At 35.2% G+C, this 22926-nt stretch overlaps 1 protein-coding gene across 12 annotated transcripts in view; it reads right to left on the reverse strand.

The window, feature by feature from the left end:
* Positions 1-22926, reverse strand: part of cic (Putative transcription factor capicua) — a 54826-nt gene that overhangs the window by 24729 nt on the left and 7171 nt on the right. Inside the window, exon 2 of one of the 12 annotated variants that reach the window (XM_033377080.1) lies at positions 8945-9054. The exons of the other annotated variants lie outside the window; for them this stretch is intronic. The gene's annotated coding sequence lies outside the window, so the exon portion shown is untranslated. The remainder of the gene's footprint in view (positions 1-8944; positions 9055-22926) is intronic. 12 annotated transcript variants of the gene reach the window in all.

Genomic DNA, 22926 nt, shown 5'->3' on the forward strand with positions numbered 1-22926 from the left:
TTGGCACTCTTCCTCCCTCCCCCTCTGGCTAGCCTTTCCATTCATTTTTATTTCTTATGCAATTTTCATCATCAAATATTCATGAAAGCCGGAGAAAAAACAGCATACAAAATGCGTGAAGTCTTGCGTTCTGTAAAACAAAAATTGCATTTCATTGAGCTCTAAATGCAAATTTCGTTGACGCGTATTTTGTTTTCATTGTTTGAAAAATGCATAAGACTGGCAAAAGAATTCAGGAGGAGGAGGAGGAGTGTTTTTCCAATAAAAAATCTTGTTGGGAAAGGGCTTGGCACGTGTCTTGCTAATTGCCACGCCCCCAGCTGGGATGCGTTACAAAATATGAAACCCCCAAATTTTGAATTATCAAAAATCTTCATATTTATTAGACTACCAAAGTCCATGGCCATCGGTTCATTATTATAGCCGGAATAAATAAAACAAAACTGTCATTTGGTTCTTTGAACACCTGGTTTCTATGCATTTTTGTGGAATTCCCTCCATGGAGCTCATAAATTATACATTCCTGCTGGTTACAATGATCTTTAAACCGTCTAACGATTATTAAAGTTCTTGAGCTCAAACATTCCTTAGACCGCAACTGAAACCAAGTATATTTCTATATCTATGATTCATTTTCAAGCAATTTCTAGCGCAAATAACACTGCAAGAGAGATAATACAAAACTTGTATTTAATCAACGATAAGAACCAGACTTTCTGTCTGTATTTCAGAGATGCGAAAACACACAGCAAGGAAACCAAGAAAGAAATTTATGTTCAAACTTTTCCTGGCCCCCAAGAAATGTGCTCGCATTACATTCATAATTGGATTGGCTGTCCAGAGAGATACTATATGGTACAGATATTAATTTACACTCCAAAAAAGAGAAGAAGAAAAAGGTGAAAGGAAAAAATCAATATAAAGAAATTCCACAACTGCGATTTGGTGGAAAACCAATGTCCAACTTTTTATTATCAACTTTTTGGCCAACTAACAAAACGCTAATGAGGCTCGTTGGAAAAGTTTCGACTCGGAGGGGGGCAGGGGGACAGGGGGAGAAGTGATAAAAGTTTGTTTGTCGGAAAAACCAAGTTAGTGAATGGCAAAGCAGGAAGGGGCGTGGCAGGGGCGGGAAGGCGACTTCTTATTGCCTTTCGTTTTAGATAAAATTGATTTTCATTTTGCAATGTTTTGGCTTTTTATCGCCTCTTAAATGTTTAATGCACGAAAATAGAACACAGCCACAGCCCACGCCTTAAAACCCAAAATACAAAAAAAACCCCCCCCGACCCCATCAAAAGAACCCTTTTTTGCAGGCGGAGGTGGAGACTCCGAGGCACACATACATACATATGTACAATCTATATGCAACATATGTATGTACATCGGTTCCATAGAATATCTATGTATATCGGTGGGGCATCGACAGGGGCCCCAAATATCAAACGGTTTTTATGTACATAACAGAATTCCTGTTGGGGTAGCTTTGAAATGCGAAAAAACAACAACAACAACAAAATAGGGTAGCAGCACAAATATTAAATGACAAAGTGGAAGATTGGTATGCTCTTTAGAGAAAGGAATTCGAGGGAAATTTAGGGTTATATTTTAGGAGTTGGAAGCTTTAAATCAGTTTTTTTGTAGAATTCCAAGGAAATATTTGAAAATGTTGGACTCTTTTACTTGTAAATCTCTCGAAAACATCTATAAAAATACTCGAGAAAATCTAGAGATTTTACTTATAAGAATGTCATAGAAATACCTGGAGATTTAAGATCCAAAAGCTGAAGATTAAAGACTCTATAGATTAAAGGTGAAAAATTTCCTTAAAGATCGATTATTTTTTCTATTATTTTTTAATGAAAGAGTTTTATTCATTTTAAAAATATATCTAGATGTTAATATTTTATGAAAACTTCGAGCGTAAAGGTTCTTCGGAAGGCCTTTCATAATTGTGGAAATAAAAACTCAATAAAAAGAAGAAAATATAAGAAGTAAAATCTTCAATTTTAATAAATTTAATATATTCTGGAATCTTTATTAATTATTGAAGTATTGAAGTGCAATTATAAACCAACAATTTCCAAGAACCCAGAACCTTTATTTCTACCTTTTTTCAACAGAATTTGAAGACTATTTCATTAAGAGTACTTCTAGAATGGACATTTCTCAATCAATTAGAACCAGCAATGTCCATATAATAATAATTCCAGCAATAAAAGTATCCACAAAGCTAGCAGTCCCTGGTTTTCTTGAAAGAACTGCACAAATGAAGGACCTGCACCTGCAATGACTGTAGTCCTCCTTCGAGAGAGATCCCCTGCATATCTCCCTCTGTTCTTCTGCCTTCGAATGAATGACAGTCGTGTTGGAGGGTCTACCCTTCGTTATTATTAACCCTTTTTCTTTAAGGGCCTCTCCCCTATCAAACGAATATACAAAAAAAAAACCCAGCACATCCCACATGAAAAAAGCCAAGAAAAATAGGGGAAAAATCTTTAGAAATGTGTTTTTCTTTCCTTAAGTAAACCGTCGGGAGACGAAGAAGGAAAATCCTGGCAAAGGGCGAAGGAGAAGCAGTGGAAGAGTGATTAGGGGGAAAGGCTTTCTTTTCAGAGTAAAAACTATTATGGTCAAAAGTGTCAAAGGCAGGATGGCCCCTCTCCCCTCCCCTCAAGCATAATTAGAGCTGGCAAAAGGGGGGCGGAAGGGTGTAAGAGTGGAATGAACTGTGGCACACACCGTGTGCCACAAAATTGATTTACTCAAAAAAAAAAGAGGGGAAAAAAGAAAAATTCATTTGCCTATTGGCTTGGAGGAGGTTTTCCGAACGTGCGGCTGCATGGGGCAGGCATCATCAGCATCTCAAGGATGTGCCGCCACAGTCCATAGTCCACCCTCATCCTGTGCGTCAGCTGTTGGCCTAAGTGGCTTTTTCCCTCCTCTCTTCCTCCAATTCTCTTTGTTCCTCACCTTTTGGCCTGCCAGCACGGGCCACAGATATCCCCACCTCCAATAGAAGGCGGCGGCGCCTTGTGCTGGTCAGCAGCTTCTACAGAGGCGTGGTATCCTGGCGAGTGGTGTCCTAACCCACTTAGCATCAATATAATTGCCTTGAAGAGGACTCCGTTGAGGAGAGAGAAGAGAGAGAGGAGCGGGAGGTTCCACCTCAATTAGCTATAAATAACCAAAGTTGGCAAATGCTTTAGTATACAAATAATGAACCACTCTTCGGAGGTTCCCTCTCCGTCACTGGGACGGTGGTGGCAGCCCCCGCTGCTTGCTGATTGGGGCCTGAGTGCGGAGTCTCGTGCCAAAGTGGAGGCTTAAGATATGGTGGAGAAGGCAGCTCTTTAACAAGAGTGAAGCAGCCACTAAAGAGGAAGAGAATTCGTAGGGAAACCCTTTTAAAGGTGGAGAAATCAATTGAAAGAATTTTTTTTAAGTAGAATTAATCTTTGAGGAAATTTTTTAAGGGAGTAAAAAGCTTTGCTAAAAATAATATGAAACACCTTGATTAATCATAAGGACTGGGAAGATTGAACGCATGTGAGAGAAAAGAGGCATACAAGAGGAATATATGAGATAAGAACAGCCCTACAAGAGGAATTCGGGGGAAAAGAACAGGCATACACGTGGAGTGCGGGAAAGGAACAGGATTACAAGCGGAATTTGTGTGAAAAGAACAGGCCTACCAGGGGAATGTGGGACAGGAACAGTCATACATCAGGAATATGCAAGAAAGAAACGTTTCAGCGAATATTTTCATTAAAAACTGGCTCTCGGGAAGGTAGAATCTTGTGAAAACTGTCTGCGCAAAACCTTGAAAAATATAATCAAAAAAGTTAAGGCCTTGTCTTTCTCTTTCTCTGTCGAGAGTAGAACACAGATCCTTTGAATTTTAATGGTTTTCCCACAAAAACTGATTCGAAAACCCATTGAAAGTTAAGCATGCCTTGTATTATGTGTAATTTCACGATTATTTAATGATAATAATCTTCAAAAAAATACATTGGCCATTTTCCTAGTGTTTTCTCAAATTCCCGCCTGATCTCCAAAGCTCTTAAGCTTTCAGTTCCATTTAAATTTCAAAGTCTTTTAAATAAAACCTTCCAAGAACAGAAAAAGTAAAGGAAAAAAAAGAGTTCTATCCTCAAAAAAAGAAGAGTGTTTGCCCCTCGTTCCAGTGTAAAAGGTAAATAGAAAATCGAAATATAATATCATGTAAATATTTGACACCACTTAGCAAAATGCGTGTGTGTGTCGGTCGGCGTGTATCGTATCGGTATCGGTATCGCATCGGTGTCGTGTCGGTGTCGTGTCGGTGTCGTGTCTGCCCTTTTCACGTTCCACGTTCCACATTTCCATTTACCTATTGCCTATCTTTAGAGGGTTAGCGGTAGACCCGAAACTCCTAGACACGACACAAGGAAATATGTACAGATATATTGTATGTATAAATAAATAAAAACCCAAAAAAAAAACAACAACAAAATTGAAGGCATTTTGTAGCGGGGCTTGTCAGTCTATTTACTTGACCACAAAAACACGACGAACGAACGATGGATGCTTCTGTCTCTCCCTCTCTCTGAAGAGGTTGTTCCTCTCTATCCTATTTTTACACTCAGAGAAATAAAGCCCTAAAATATTAATATTTACAATATGATCTAAAAATGTATGGCAAAGGATTTCTTTCAAGGAAATTTTAAAAAGAAAGTGTTAGATTTTTACATTAATATAAAAAATTTATTATTAAATTTGTTAAGTGAAATATTTTTTTATAAATTTAATATTTTTAATAAAGTGTTTAACTTACACTATACAATTTGTTGTATTTTATATAATTTATACAAATGTTTCTATATAAATTTATTTCACATTTAAAATAATAATACAAATTTAGTTTTTAATATTTATTTGAAGGTTTTTTAATATTTATTTAAAAGTGTTTAATATTTTTGTTTATATTTATTTTAAAGATTTTTATATTTTGATATTTATTTTATAAAATACATTTTTATTTAATTTTTTATATTTTGGTATTTTTTTATTTATTTTAAAAAATACATTTTTATTTTATTTTTATTAATATTTTTTTGTAAGTATTCAAATTTCTTTGAAACCCTACATAAAATATTTTAATGCTTAAATACAACAAAATTATATTTAATTCCCCAAATTTTTTTTATATTTAAAACCCCGTATTATTAATTGAAATATATGTGTGTTTCTTGGCTAATTTTTCGCCGAGTGTATATTTCCTATAGCTGTCTGCTGTCTGTTTATACAGCCACTAATTGTTCCATGGGCTTATCTCAAATTTCAGATCACAAAAAATAAAGAGTGCACCCCTCCACAGCCATAGAACATCATAAACAAGGTACAAAAAAGAGGTGTAGGGAGTGCAGAGCAACAGTTTTCGTGGAGAGAGAGAGAGAGAGAGAGAGTAGAGGAAACACGCGATATGATTGAACATTGAATAAATATTTGGTTTGTAGATAAATGAAATCGATTTCTGTATGGAAGAAGAGAAATGTGCGCTAAAGAAACAGTTTTTTGTGGTAAGAAAAAAAAAAACATTGAACATTTAATTGTTACTCCCAGAAATTCCTGTGTATTCTATTGCTCTCTAATAAACTCCCCTGAAAATTCCTTGAAAATCTCTCAAATAATTCTTTTCCATTGCAATGCAATTTTGCCAGCCCAAAAAAAAAGCCCCTACAAATCCCATTCCCCACTCTCCGCTAAGAGCCTCCTTTTGTAATTGGCTTACTGGCCTTATGGCCTTTTGGGGGGCAGCAGCAGCCAGCCTCAGGGAGAGGCCCGGCACCATGAAAATTATTTATTTAAACAAGTTCATTCCCTCCCTCTCCCTCTCCCTCTCTGTTTCTCCCTGTTGATTGACCAAAAGACAGGCCTAAACAAATATGTGGGGAAGGGAGTCCGAAGCTGTTACATTTCTGTGGTTCTGGGTTTTCTTCCTTACGTCTCCCTTGCCGCTTTCCTTGGTTCAAACGGGAGAGAAAAGAGTGCGAACAGGATGGGATTATGTCAAAGACACTCACACAGATGTGGAGGCAAGAAAGGTCGTAGGTTAAACCCACCACAGATACAGATACAGATACAGTTACAGCTACAGATGACAGCCCGAAGAGAAAGAACTATTTGTTCATACGAGTGGTCGGTCGCTACTCCTAAAATGTTATGTATGCTCCTGACATTATGGTTGAGATTTCACTCTGCCACCGCCCCCGCCCCTGCCCCTGCCCCTGCCCCACATGTCACTTGTCCAAGCAGGTGGCTGACTCATTCGTTCGCTGGTTAGTCAGAGGCGGGAGCCGGCTCCACAGTGGTCGTCGTCGTTGGTTTGAGACGGAAGCGTAGCCAAAGCTATAGCACCCCCCAGGCGGGGCTTATCGGCCCCTTCAGGCTACGCCTCTGCTTTTTTGGATCTTACTTAAGCCCCAAAGAGATCTCCACTTTTCTTTGTCTCTCATTTTGTGGGGAATTTCACAATTAGTGGAAATCCAAGAGATTGAAAATCGATTTGATTGGACGATTCCGTGATTGGTTCGGTGTGTGGGTTGCCATCAAGATAATATAATTAATTTGGAAATTAATTTCGGGCTATTGGCTAAGGGAAAAACTCATCAATGAATCGCGTGTGGGTATAGGAAATTTTTGAAATTTGTTTGGTAATTATTTATTTACAAAATTGTGGCCCAAGATGAATCCTACACAAGGCCTTACAGGCTGTAGGTGCTCAGTAGGGGCTTTAATCCCATAAATATCCCAAAAAACACAAGCCCCTACTTTAATCCAATAAATTTCCCAAGCTTTGAAGATTAATAAAACTCGAGTTCATTTAATTTTTGATAGATTCTTCCATTACAATCTTCGAAAAGACATCTAAGACTATTGATTATTTTAATAGTTTCTAAATTTCATTGAGAAATTAGTTCAGAGTAAAAAAGAAAAGAGGAAGAATTGTATCTCAAAGGAAATGAATTTTCAAACAATATTTTTTATGGAATCATATATAAACAAGTACATATATATCATATTTCTAACCTGCCAGCGACCTTTATATATATATTTAAGGCCAAGAGACAGTAGAAACTCGATTTAGCTGATTTTTAAACCTCATAAAAATATATAGAAATATTTGTTTAATTCTGTAATTTATTATTACTTATTTATCGTATGTAATTTAAATTTGTACCTTTAGAGGACCATTCCTGAATTTTCATAACTCTGAGCGCCCATCAGAACTAATCCTCAATAGATAGATCCATTTTCTAGTTATGTATCTTTTTAAAGACATTCTTTAGCATAAATATCTCTTTTAAATATTTTAATATTTAAACCAAAAATGTATGAGCCTCTAAAAAACGACTGTTTTATCTTTGAATCGTTCCAAAATGTCTGCCACTCTCGAATTGTATATTTTGACAGCCCGAATGAGTGCTAGTGCTACTTTTTCTAATCAAAGCTTTTAAGGCCCTTTATTTTTCGCAGAAGACGTTAAGTGAAAAATCATAAACTAAAGGCCTAAAGCCGCCCACGCGCCATTTCTGAGTGGAGGAGCGCGCTTCTAGATAATCGTGGGAGGAGGTGGGGAAACCCACGCTTGCCAGGCGGGAGAGGGGGCCACACATTAATTAATTTCATTGAATCTTCAAGAAACCAACCCCAAAGAGGGGGATGGGGGGGAATGAATCGTGTCAAAAGTTTAGAGAGAACAAAAAAAAACAGCGGCGACGGCGTGTAGGAAGCTGCTCTGGGGCTTGCCTTCGAGCCAATGCGTGGGCCGGGCCGGTTTATACGACCTGTATCTGTATCTGTATCTGTATCTGTTCATATATTATATATTATGTGTATCTACAAGTACGCTTTGGCAAATACTACGATCTGGTAGTACGAGTAAATTAAAAGTGCAATCACGACACAAAACACTGAGGCACGTCGCTGCCCGCCTGTAACTGATAAATATACAAAATACAAAATATACAATATATATATATATGTAGAATGCACACTCGTATTTGTAGTATTCGCATAAAGAAGTCATTTTTGTTGATGCATGTGAAATATGATGACAGAGACTGCTCCACTCGTGGAACTCATGGAAAATCAAGGTTAGGCACACAAGAAACGTGCCCCCTGGAGCAGCCCCCAGCCATGTAATGCAATGGCCAAAGTTCACTCGGTCGAAATCGGTTGAACTTATAGAGATCATCTCTGGGGCTAATCGCAGATTGAAAGGCATATACAATATATATATATTTCTATCAGCGAAAACAAACATTTTTTTTGAGATTGATTGAAAGGCAGGCAAGTACTTTTAGAACCTGCCCTCAGAATAGATAAATCAATGGAAAGTTGATTGAATGTGGACTATATTCTTTCAAAAAAAATCCAACCTCTAAAAGATTTTTCCATATATACTCTCCCCAGATAATCTCCAGGCTCTAGACCATGATAAATCCAAAGAAATTCCTTTAAAATCGACATTTTTCTAATAGATTCTCTTCTCCTTATAAGCATTCTCTTAAGCTACAAGAAATCTATATAAATTTCCTTCAATAAATATATATTTTCCTTTTGTAGCTGAATATATGAAGTATTAGCGACTAAAATGTTTATAAAAAAAGGAATTATTATTATATTTATTATTATTATTATATTTATTTTTATTCTTATATTTCTTTTTATTTTTATTATTATTATTATTTTTTGTTTTTAGGGTTTAAGTTACTCTGCTACCCTGGACATCTCCCTGCCCAGAGATACATATTTTACTCATATCGGCAAAACGAGTGAGCCGGGGGCTGGAGGCGTAGCAGGCTATTTTCTCCTAGAGAACTATACCAATTCTGGATTTTTCTATAGATTTGTTTTCCCCACAAATATATAACACTTTCATTTAATCAAAGAAACTTACAAATTACGTTTCACGTTGAAATTTCCTACTCAAAGCAGTTTTTTCCCATAGTTCTCATAGTTTTCCTCCATTTAAATCGCTATAAATGTTCCTTAATGTTTAAAACGTACCTGAAAAAACAAAAGAACATATAAAACATTAGTAAATTTGTTTATTTGTTTAAAATATCATCAAAGCGACGACAGCTGTGGTTTCAATTACAAGCAAAACACACACAACACCAAGAACCATTATATCATACAAGTATTTCGTTGGATCCGCATTTCTGGCCCAAAGAGCATATAAAAATACCCTTAAAGGTCGCTGCTTGTATTTCCAAGAAATTAACAAGAAAATTGCGCTCCTTTTCGGAGTCTTTTAATTACGAAAGGGCGGGGCGTGGAGCGTGGGGCGTGGGGCGTGGGGAGAGTGTAAGCCGTGTGCCGCATGCCGTGTGGCGTGGGTTTTTATTTGCCCCAAACAGATATCTGCCATGTGTGAAACTTAACACAACTTAATTTTGTTGGCCAAAAAGACGGCTTTGGCACATACATATATACACATATCGTATGGGTATATTTTTTGTTGTATAATTTATTCACAGACAAAAAATAACAACAAAAAATCCACTGATAAAGATAAACATGTAAATCAAACAAGAACTTTGACTGATGGCGACACTGCGACGGCCTCTACCCCCCCTCTACCCCCCGTCTACCCCCCTTTTACCGTTCCTTCCCCCCTCCCCTCTTGTATTTGCAGTGTGTGCCCCTGATTGAGTGGCGCCAGCAAATTAATAACTTTTCGAGAGAACGCGAACCCCCCTTTGTTCCCCATTCTCCCCTCCCCCCACCCCCTCGCCACAAATCATGCCATAAAAACTATCTAACGTTTATGATGTGTGCGAAAATATTTGGCCCCTCAATCGGGTGTTTGCTTCAATGGAGCATGGCATGGGTTTTTCGGCGATTTTTGAATGCAAATTAAAGGTAAATAAACTAATAATTTATCAGAAAAGAGGAATACACAAAGTGGGGAGGGAACTAGGGGTACACTTTAGAGGTACATTTTGTGGTACTTTTGGAGTACATTTTGGGCACATTTTTGGTATATTTTTTGGCCCCATTTGGGATACTTTTTTGGTATATTTGGGGAAAAATTTGACTTAAATTTTACTGAATTTTATACTTTCAATATTTATCATTTTGAATTATTTTTATTCAAGACTAATTTATTGCTTTGCATTTAAAATAGTTTCCAAATCGTTTCGGGGCGTCATGCAGCAGCCCCCCTCGGTCGCTTGATAGTGCAGGCCTCATAGCACCTCAATAAATACAAATAAATCAATGTGTAAATACCCAAAATGTGCCACAAATTGTATATTTTTGTTTAATTATCATAAATCTATTTTGGTTTCAAAAAATAGACAAAATATACATTTTAATTTGTATAAAAACTTTGGTTATCTGTTTAAATTCATATCTTTATCTATTCATCAATAAAATCAAAAAATTTGTCCATAAACACACTATAAATTTCATTATAAATTTTCTAAAAATTATTTCATATATTATACTTTTTTTTATACATTTTCTACAAATTTCTTAAATAAATTCTTTTTTTATCTCTAAAAATTTCTTTAATAAATCTTTAAAATCTTGCCCAACGTGGAAAAACCCTTAAAAAAGTTGCACAAAAATCCACAAAAATATAGGCCATTAATCATAATATTTTGTGGTAGTGTTTAATCTACACCCATTTATATAAATAATAATTTTCTGCCAAAAACCGCAAATAACTTTTCAGCTTAAAAGAAAAAGTGCCACAGCAGCAGTTTTCCGGCATTTGGCAAAGAAAGAGCGAGAGAGAGAGAGAAAAAAAGAGTGTATTTGCATTTATAGATTTATAATGAAAATGTTTAGGACCGATGGCTGCCGCTACGCTTTTCCTCGCGCATAAATATACGGTGGAAGTATTTTTAGAGAGGGGTTCGGTCGGTCTTCTGGCATGCACGTGGATGGATTGTTCAGATTGTGTTTGCTTTATTTACGCAGCATTAAAAATGTGTTTAAAATGTTCAACAAATATATGTATATGTTTTTGTGTTTTGCTGAGAGCTTCAGGCCGTGTGTGTGTGGCAGGTGCAAGTGCGGGGAGGGAGAGGGGGGGAGGCATTGACGCGTGTGCTGAACGGAGGAGTGTGTGTGTGTGTGTGAGTGTGTTTCTTTATCGGGCATAATAAAACCCGTACTACGTTCCCGTATGTACACGCACACCCACACCCACAAAGATACAGATAAACAGCCACAGATACACGGAAACAAGAAGAGGTTGTAGATACGTGTGTGTCGAACGATTAGCGCATGAATGAAAAAATTCTATAGCAAAATATCAGACGTACAATTCTGTATAAAAAATATACATATTTTTGGCTAGAAAGAAGGAACCTCAAACCTTATCGAGGGGCAAAGCAAACGCTTCTTTCTTCTTTTTTTTTTTAGAAATTTCCTGATACGTTTCCGCGTAAAAAATATTAAGAATACAATTGATTTGGTGCCCGGAGAGGGGGGGGCAAAAGATAAAGTGCGTGTTCAATCGGCAGATACATATAGCCATATGTCTGTGCTTTTTTTTGTTTGGCATCAAAAACGACAGACATAATACGCATAGACCAAAAGTTGTGGGCAGACAGACCAAAGAACGAAAGAATGAAAGAATGGGGTATAATGGGGATTGGTTATTTGAGCAATGATAATTCTACTGATGATTAAAGTACCAATAACCCAGAAACATACGATGTGATACTACAATATAGTAGCAATCTTTTTATATTCTACTTTTCCCACTTGTTGTAGGCATAGTCAAAGCAAATGGAACTAGAAATTGTTCTTTAATGAAGATTTAGGCAAAATATATGCCAAAAAAAGGTCTGATCTTCCAAAGAAAATGGCAATGGAGGTCCCATATATCTGTCGCCTTATCGAACCCTTAATTTATAGAAGATAGATGATGGATTCCCATATATGTATGGATTATTTATTTGAAACTAAGATACTGTTACGGTTTAAGGCAGCTTTTTAAAGAATTTTCAAATAAATTTGTAATAAATAAATTTACAGATGATTTTCAGTGAAAAACTATGAAATGTAAAGCACTTTTTTCTTCATTACAAAATGTAGGCGCTTCAAATGGATCAAAGTGATTAAAAAAAAGAGTTTTACTGGCGTAATATTCTTTTACGGGTAGATAATAAATTATAAAAATTAAAAAATATTGTTAAATAATAATTTAAGAAACGCTTCAAAATTCAAAAGAATTTTTTATTACAAAAAAAATAAATAAAAGGTATTACAAAAAATATTTGAAAAAAAATATACAAATTAAAAAAAAATTTACAAAAAATTTAATAAAAACAGGAAAAAAAGATTAAAAAATTAAACAAAGTAAAAAAAAATTTTCAAACTAAACCAAAAAAAATTTCCAAATATAAAAAAAAATTAACAAACTTAAAGACAAAAAATTAACAACAGATCTTAAAAATGAACGAAAGATTTTCTTTATTTAAATGAATCAAAATTTATGAAAATATTTCTAAATTTTTTTTATATGTAAACAAAAGAATTTCAGCTCTAAAATAAGACCTAAATCAGATGGAATAAATTCCCTCCTTTCCCCACTATATACCAAACGATTCCTTCGAGGCTTATCTGCAAAGATAGGGTATCCACCACAGTCACAATAATTACTGCAAATTCTTTGCTGGTGGTGTATTTTTGTTTTGTTTTTCTTTGATTTTGGTTTATTTTTGTCTGCGCTCTTCCGTCGAAATATGTTTCATTAATTAAAAAAATGAACAAAAACGTGTTGAAGCTTATTCTGCTGTTGCTTATAGAGATTGTGCCACCCCCGGCGGCTACTATTCGAGGAAGCACACATAAATATTGTATAAATATTATGTGTATTTATTGTATTTATTTTATACTTATTTATACTCTTTTGTTGCGTGGTTTTTATCAGGAAAAATGTCGCCAATAATTGAAGCACGTCAGAAAGAAGTCTCTTCTCCTCTGTCCCCCCCTCGCTCCCCCTGGGGAGCCATGGTTTTAGATAAGTACAAGAGAGAGGGCCTCAGAAAAGGAGTTCGATATAATTAATCACAAATGTTGGGTTTATATATGGATTTTGAATAAAGTTTCCAACAATCAACAGCACAAAAAGGAACAAAGAACTTTTTTTTATAAATAAACTTTGTAGGAATATAAATATTTTTTTTTACATATATTATATTTATGTTTTATTGATAAATAATCGAGTATGTTTCATACAAGTTTTTTTTTTCTTTTTTATCTAAAGCAAATATTCTTATTGTTGGCAAATAAATATCAATCGCAATGAATGCAATGGCAAAACATGCACAAAGTCAATAGAAAACATTATACAAATTGTGTGCAATCCATCGAGGAATGTAGTTTATGGGGGATTCTGGGGAAAAAAAGTACGATAAAGGGAGTGGTTTTCCTCAAGCAAAAGGAAAGCCTGCTGCTCCCCCAAGGGGGGACATTCATAAAAATGGAATAATACGCAGAGAGATCTTTCGCCAGCAGAGATTTTGATGAAATATAACAAAGAAAATATAGTATTACTATCTTTAATAACCCTCTTTCACTGGCAATGGCATTTGTTTGCCTTAGAAATGTTCCCCTAAGCGAAAGGAGCGATTTTTACACTAAAACATTTAATATTTAATAGCCAAAAGTGTACAAAATCTAACAAATTGGTTATAGTTTTTGACTTTTTGCTGAATATATACAGTCTGTATTCAAAACAGATTTTTCCATTGGCTCCAGTTGCAAAATCACGGAAAATCCATGGAACTGTGCTCTAAAAAAAGGTATTTATTCGAAAGCTTGTTAAAAACTGTGCAGAATAGTTGGCAGATAATGCAGTTAAAGTTTGTACCTGGACTACTGTTCTACATTGCAGCAAAAATTTGGTACTCAATGCCGGAGAGAAACTGTGGAAAAGCTTGCATGGGAAATGCATAAGTGCATAAGGGAAATGATTGGATTGCAGCGCCATTGGACTCCCGAATGGTTGGCCAGTTTGACAAAAAACAAAAAAAGGACAAATGGCAAGTAAAAAACTGTACAGTTTTTGGGGGAATGCGGGGCAGTCATTACTCGATGTATTTACAAATAATTTAACTAAGGTTTTTTTGTTCCAGAAAACTGAACAATGATGAAAAGTACATAATGGAAATTATGGGATCGGAACGCCAAAGCGCCAATTGGAAGCTTGAATCGAACTGGGCAATCCCCTTATAGCTTTGAATATTTAAACTTTAATTTATGCAGATTTTTTCTGTCGAAAATTACTAAAACTAAATTAAAACCAAAAAACTTTTAGAAAAACATTATTTATATTATTAAATTATTATTATTATTACTATTTTTATTATATTATTATTATTACTAATATTTTATTATTATTATTACTAATATTTTATTATTATTATTACTAATATTTTATTATTATTATTATATTATTATTATTAAAAATCTATGAAATATCTAAAAAAAAATTTATTAATTATTTATACTTTTTTATGACTATACTTGGTCTTGTTTTTTTTTAAATAACTTTCAAAAATAATGAAGAACACTTCAGAAATACTGGAAAATGTAATTTTATGAAGTTTATGCTGAAATATAGCCCACTTTAGATGGGAAATATTGCAATATTATAGGAAAAAGTATCCTCAGAATATGCCATTTAATTTAGGGGCCAATATTCAATAACATTCTGATGTTTTCAAAAAAAAGAAGCCTCCCCAATGGAAACACTGTTGAATAGGTGCCTAAAAAGCCCTTAAAAAAGGCGCACTTCTGTTCTCAAACAAATATCCTCCGCCCGGGAACCACAAACAAAACCCTGTTGCTCTCTAGAACAGCGATCAAAGAAAAAGAACATACAAAATTCATCTGCAATCCGCTTTTGTATAAAGAGCTGTTGCATGCACAAAACAAATCAATTTGGTGGCAAGAAAAAAAGGCAGACAGCATATAAAAATCGCACATAAATGAATATAAAATCCAGATAGGAATTGGAAGCGGCAGCGTCTTGCTACCTCCTTGGAGATGAAGTGTGCAGCCCTCTGCATGCCCCACAATTACCACGTAATACACACATGTACACAGGCATGTACATATGTACTACAGATATATACATATATATTCGCATTTTCTTTTTTTTTTTGGTACGTTTTTACGCGCGAGACGAAAAAGAATTTTTACGCAGAGGCTGGTTCTGGTTGTGGGACGCCTCCTGCCACAGACATGAGCCAGCATGTGGCATGTGTGGCATGTATCTAGATACTGCCCAGACAAGCCCCATTCGCATCGTTTCGGTTTCGGATTGGTTTTTGTTTTGGCCTGCGGATTGGATCTCTCTCGACCGGACAGCGAGCGCTAACGATGTCTCTGTCGCTCTGCCTCCCTGCCCCTGTGCCCCTCTACCTCTCTGCCCCTCTGCCACTCTACCCCCCTGCCTCTTTGCCCCTCTACCCCCCTGCCTCTTGTTTTCCTTTTCATTCTCGTTCTCCCTGTTTTCTTGTGTCTTCTCTTTGATTTGGTTTGGTTTTCTTTTCATTTTGCGGTCTCTCTCTCTCTTCTTTTTTTGAGCCAATTTTTCGCTGGCATGTTTTTCTTTTTTACGCGCATTTGTTTACTACATAGAGAGATACACAACAAACTTCAAGATACAAAAAGACGCTCACATGTGTGCGCGCTACTGTATCTTTCGTTCGGCATTAAAGCTTGAATAAAGCAAAAAAAAACAAAACGAAAAAAAATAAATAAATAAACAACACGCGGGAGAGCGAGAAATATTATTTTTCAAACGCACAGCCAGAAAATGTCTAAAGAAAAAGTATCTAACAAATGCCACACTTGTTCTTTCCTCTCCCTCTCTCTCAAGCTCTTTCTCTCCCCCCCCCCCCCCCCATTTCTCCTTTTCGTTGCCTTCTTTTTGTTTGTTTTGGTATTTACTGAGGCTTTTACTTAAGTGAATTTCATGAGCATTACATAAACAGGTAACAGCCGACTGTTGTTGTTGTTGTTGTTGTGTGAAGGCCGACCGTAGAAGAAAGGAGGGTTCGAATGGGCAGATACCTCGCTCTAGATAGGAAGTTTGTTCTTTGGGTAGGTCTATGGTTGTTTATGGGATTGTTGGGTGGATTTTTAATGCACTATTTTGGGGAATATTCTGTAGGAATATACGTATACGGAATATTTTGTTGTTTTTTTTAATATTACTTTTTTATAAAATTATAAATCCTTTTTTTTATATTACATTTTTATAAAAATCTAAAAATTTTATTTATTTTTGTTATATTACTTTTTTATGAAAATAATATTATTTTATTTTTTTTTTTTTTATATTACTTTTTTATAAAAATATAAATATTTGAATTATTTTTAATATAACTTTTCTTTAAAAATTTAAATATTTTATTAAAAATAAACATTTCTAAAAAATTTAAAAATGATTTACCCGGAAGCACACATCTTTATTGATACATTTTTACGAAAATCACTTTGGGGACTTTTTTTTTTTAATTTTTAATAATTTCTGTGAAATACTATAGAAAATTTTTGTATTATTGATTGAAAGCGTGGTTTCTAGCATAAAAAATATTAAAAAAATGTTAGCATTGTTCAAAATTCGATTTCCGACAGAATAGAAATGATTTAGACCCAAAATATAGGTTTTTGGGGTAAAAAAGGAAAGAGATTTTCTAGTAAAAGAGGTTTTTTTTATACGATTCTCAGAAATTAATAGAAAACTCGCAAATACGCCGATAATTCTTTAGAGATATTTAAGAAATGTTTAAAAAAAGGGCTTTTATGAGTAGGTACAACGCATCCAACAACTCCAAAGAATGCATATATACCCGTTCAAATACGTTTAGTCTGTTTATAATCGAAAATATCATAAAATCTATCTATCTAATTTTCAATTTTTTCTAATACTTCTAACGAATGCATCTACCCTAATCCCAACACCAGTAATGAGTATCAAAAGTACAGACCTCAAAAGTTAAAAGATAAACTCGGATACTCCCTGCTACAGGGCATGGGTTGGCTGGGGGGAGGGGGGTGGGGGGGTAGGCTACCGGGCAACAACCAGAATGAACCACAAATACCACTAAAATCGAATTAAGAGCCACAGAAAAAAAGGGATGAGGGGAGAGGCACTTGGGTTTATTTGCTTTTTGAGTGGAACCAGCGGGAAAGCCACCGAAGAAAGGGGGGGGTGGCAGGGGGTTGGCAGGGGGCTGGCTGTGTAATTTGGTAGTTTACTCAAAAGTGTGCCTCGTACTCGACTCTCGTGTGTGGATTATTTACCTTAAAATTTAACAGGTAGCCCCCACAGCCGCCGCCGGGGGGCAGCAAAGGTAGAGACAGGTGAAGGGGCATGCCAAAGAGGGGGAATCAAGTGTAATAAATGGTTTGGGGGTGAAAATCTGTTGTTTGGCAGCCGCAGAGAAATGTAATTGTATTTTGTGCACAATAAAGATGGAATGTTTAATAAAACTAATGGAAGGGGCAACGACACTGGGTGGATGAAGAAAACTGGAGAATATATGGCCATAAAATGTGATTTTAGTAGAGCGATTTTATTGGTAATATATCTGTAGAGTAGACTTTTTTTAGGACAGTTTTTCCATTGAATTTGAATATTTGATTGCCTTTTCTGTTAGAGTTTCTAAAGAAAATTCTCCATAAAATCCCTACGATTTTATATATTTCCCAAACATATCTTTGAAATACAAAAAATTCTAGAGATCCCTTAAAAAATATTAATTTTTTTATAGGTGCCCAAATATTCAATGTTTTTCCTACACTCCAACAAGTTTTTCAATCAAAAGTCTTAGATAATTCCCTAATAAACCATATATTTCTTAAATTTCTTATTAATCTAAAGAAGAACCCAAAATTTTAATAATCATTAAAGTTCCCTTAAGATTGAAATAAATAATAATTTGTGACCTGCATATAAGGTGCCCAAGTGTTCGTTTTTTTTCCTGTACTTCAACAAGTTTTAAACCATATATATCCCATAATTCTTTCTACAAAGAGTTTTCGAATAAAAAACCTAAAGTAGAAACCCAAAATTTCATAAATTTCCCAATAATTCCTTTGAAATACAAATTTCTATAAAGAAATCTTAAGTTTATAATTTTCCAAGTATTTATATAATATTAATATTAGTTTTCCCTTTAGAATACATGACAATGATCATCTTTCCAGAGAGTTGCCTTAGAAAAATCCACAAATCCACATTCATTATATGTGATATATGTGATATCCTTTAAAAATAGCCTTCTTTAATGAAAACTGATTAATAAAATCCTCGAAAATCCCTTTCTTTCAAAAACCTTTGCTATACAAAGAATTTTCACTTGAAACTCCCTAGAATTACTTCCAGAAATTTCCCTCAATTTCCATTAATAACTTTTTGAGTATCCCCCCTCTGGAGAAAAAAGAAACTCCAGCGTATGACATGAATTTATCTTGATATTAAGTAATTTATTGCTTGATTTATGGCCTAATTGATTGATGGAGTTCCGTTGCAAACGATAATTTTTATAATGCCAGCCATTGCACCTGCTACCACTTACGATTAGGATTTTTTCGGGAAAGATTAATGGAAATCAGCAGGCGTCGGATCGTAAACAAATGAATGGGAAACCGGGCAGGGAATGAGATTTTCCGGGGTGTTAAAACTAAACTAAGGCAAGAGATCAGGCGAGTCCTAGGGGGAGGGAAAATGTGGAATATGGAAATTACCATAAAAGAAAAACCACTTGAAACTCCAAGGGGCAGGAGGGTGGATCTCTAATGGAAACTTTTCCCTAAGGAAAACTAACCGTAAAAGTAGGTTTTATGGTCTCAAGAACTCTCCAGATTGAATGGTGTCTTTCTTTATAGATTTTTCCTATGAAATTGATCCCAAATCATGGCAGATTATCTAAGAAATTAGAGCAACAGCCCATAGTTCTTTAAAACTGACTTTTATACTTAGTTTCACACAGTCTTAAGTACAAATATTAATAATGATATATCCACTGGGTACAAACCCGAACATTTGACAGCTAAACAGCTCATTAATGAATGGCAAACGTTGAGAAAACACACTGCAATAGCGCTATAGCCTACACTTTAAAGCTTATTACCGAACAGCCGGCATATACATCGAGTATGTTCTCGTTATATATGGGGTAGATATAGTGGTAGGTATATTCCGTACAACACAATCCATGAGTGTGTATAGCACTCGAAATGGCAAATGAATGACATGACTATCTGCGTACAACTAAACGAACGATTGACTAACCGACTGACTGGCTGACTGGCTGACTGACTGGCTGATTGACTGACTGGCGGAGCAATCAACCAACCAACGAACGAACGAACGAACGACCGCCAGACGAGTTAAGATTAATCAGAGAGACCCCCAACCCCCATATAAATACGAGTACATATTGTATATATTGTACGAGTACAGTACGCGACAAAACAACACCAAAAAGTGTTATAACAATGACAAGAAATGGAGTCGGACATAGGAGAGGGCTAAAGGCAATTGATGGGTACTATATGATGGGTATTTAAGATCCCATATAGATCCCATAATGTATGGAATACTCTACGAATTTTAATGATATTTCACTAAATTTTAGGCAGTGTTTTAATTAATTATTATTCAAAGAACGATTTTTGGTGCTCTGTTGAAATCCACGCTTGTTATTTTAACATTTGAATGGCAAATTGCCACTCACAAGTGAAGATTAGATGACAAAAACGATAATGATACTTGTGGCATTTTTAACTCAATAGCATAGGGGTTGACAATCGCTTGTAAACGTTTAAGGGGGAAAAAGGCAGTAAGCTTTGATTGCCAGTCACACATAAACGTGACACCATTTTCAAACGATAATGATAGCTGTTGCATTTTTAACTGATTAGTAAAGGGGTTGCCAATCGCATGTAAACGTTTAATGGGGGAAAATAGAGTCAGAGCCAGTCACATGTCAAATGTTAATGGAAATGGAAAAAACAAAGGGCTTCAAATTTCATTCGTGAATGAAGAATAGGCTGATCCTTTCTTTATTCTTCAAATTAAAGCTTGACTGTGATTTCCGGTGAATGTCAAACTGTAAGCTCTCAGTAAAATAAGGAACCAGCTGTTGCCTCCACCCCTTGATGGCCATACATTTGCCAGTCACTCGTAAACGTAAACCCTTTTTCAATTGCTCTGCTCATAGCATTTCGTCACGCACTGTACGTTTGAGTTGCGATGCGTTTGTGTGTGTAGATATGTATTTTTATAATTCTTTTGAATAGTGCATGGAGAGCGATCGAGCGAGCGAGCGAGAGGGAGAGGGAGAGGGAGAGGCAGGGGGACGGCTCTGGGGGTAAAAGAGTGCGAGACACAATAAACGATGGTTTAAATGCCGTATCAGCAGTGGAAACAGAAAGAGGAAAGAAAGAAAGAAAGAAACAACAACAACAAAACCGAGTAAAATGCTGAATACAAATTACAACACCAAACCATCCCCCCACCCCCCCGACAGATATTAGTATAGTATATGGAGATAAAATAACAGCCGATTCTCAAGCACCCAAATAAAACAAAAACAAAAACAAAAAAAACACAGAAAAAACTACTCGTACGACAAAAACAAATACAAAAATTTCTTGTCAACAAGTTTACGGACACTCCCTCCCCCTACGGCCAGCCCTCCTGGTTTTAGCCCACCGAAAGTTTCTTCTCTTCCTCTTTTTTTGTTGCCTTTTTGCCTTTTTAGCATATCTAATTTTCTAGTTTAGTTTTTCGTTTCGTTTCGCTTTGTTTCGTGGCTGATTCTGTGGCTGATATTTTATTTATTGTGCTGTGACGTGCCGTGAGTAATAACTATATAGATTAACCGATCCAAGACCCCACCCGCCATGAAGAGCAGAGCACGCACGGCGGTCGTCGGCTCAAGGAAACGGCTTTAACGTGCGAAAAAAAAAGCTAAAGACCAAAAGCCGTTGGCGGGTGAAACAATTAACCATTTAAAAACGAAATCAAGTACACCCCTGAGCTGGTAATGGTAGAGGTCTTGACAGCAGCGTATTTCTGGTAATTATTTAAAACCAAAAAAAATGGTACAAAACGCAAAAATTTTACTTTTTTAATGCATAAAAATATAATAATATTTAATAATATTTTAACCCATCAGAACATAGCCAAATAAATCTAAAGATTCATTTTAATCCAAGGAAAATGAAAAAAAACCTATCCAAAGATCATTGAAACAATGAAAATTAAGCGGAATATGGATTGGTTTTTTTTTGTAGCTCTCGGAAATGCTCTCATTTCATGCCGATTGAGAGGGATTTCTCCCGGCCACATAACTCTGGTGACTGATGATTCTTTCGAATAGGTTTAGCTCTGAGAACTTGAAAGCAAGTCATACTTGTGGCATGAATGAGTGATATATAGTCTGACGAATTAGCATCAGCAACTAATTCAAGCAAAAGTGATTAAGAATCTACTCTATGGAAATGGATGTGGAATTTTCAAAAGAAATGGCAGAAAAAGAGTATTCCAGGAATGAAAACTGTGATAAGATGCACAATTTATTTGCAGGCATTCTACAGATCTCTAAACACATATCTTTCCCACACACAGATATACAGAATGTTTTTTTGCAAACAAAACACACAAAAAAAGGTAATAAATTTGATAGCAAAATTGCCTTTTCATTCATTTCTCGGGCAGCGCAAAAAAAAAACACAAACCAGATAAAAATTTGTTAACACACACACACACACAGACAAGTATAGATATATTTTTGTATCTGTGTGTGGTTTTTCATTAAGAATGAATTCATCATTCGACTGTTTGCTTAGTTCGAAAAAGAGCGACAGAGAGAGGGAGAGAGAGAGAGACAGTGCCTGCCCGTGTATCTGTATCTATGATGCATTACTTTCAGATATTTTGCATCGAGCAAGAGAGAAGCAAGGAGAGGGAGAGACAGGGAGAGGGAGAGCAAAATCAAACAAACAAACAATTTCCGTAGAAATATATCACAAACGAGAAAAAAAAGATATAATAAAAGCATGCAATGGAATGGGCATGCAAATGTATCTACTAGTGATGTGTATCTTTAACCAAACATTTGGCCATGCTCATCGATGGATAGATACTTCAGATACATATATATAGAATCTGTAGAAAAGGAAATACCTTATATTCCCCTTTCACTGGGAATTATACGCTTTGCACAATGTTCCCATAAGCGAACGGCAACTGGAGGGAAAATCTATAGAAAAGCATTTTCCAATCGATTTTTTTTTTATCAGATTTTACATTTTCGTATTAATTTTTGTAATAAATAATAAATTTGGAAAAAGAGTCAGATCCTTCTACTGTTTTTTATTTTTTCTTTTATTTTTTATTATTGTATTTTTATTTGATACATTTTTAAATAACTTTTTTATTTTAGATAATGAAACACAATCAATATTTAATTTAAATTCTTATTTTTAAGGAAATTCTTTATCTTTTCAAAAATGTTGCAATTTTTAAATAAATATAATACGAATTTTATTAATAAACCCCTACCAACCCCCGGCTCACCAGCTTCGATTGCTCGTGCCGATATTAGTAAAATATGGGTGGACTTCGAAGAAGACAAAATAATACTTTTTTGATTTATAAAATTTTATTTTATTTTATTTAGTTTATTTATTTATTTATTATTAATATTCCTATTAATTTTATTTTATTTATTTATTTATTAAATCCTAAAATCTCTTTATTTTTTACTTTACAAAATATTAAATACATTCCCCTAAGCGAAAGGATCTTCAGCGAGCCTCTCTGCCACGCCTCCGATTCTACAGCAAAACCCCTCGATATCTATATCTATATCAATATAAAAGCTAGTA

Source organism: Drosophila pseudoobscura, chromosome 2, assembly GCF_009870125.1.
Source record: "Drosophila pseudoobscura strain MV-25-SWS-2005 chromosome 2, UCI_Dpse_MV25, whole genome shotgun sequence".
Classification (NCBI taxonomy): Eukaryota; Metazoa; Arthropoda; class Insecta; order Diptera; family Drosophilidae; genus Drosophila; species Drosophila pseudoobscura.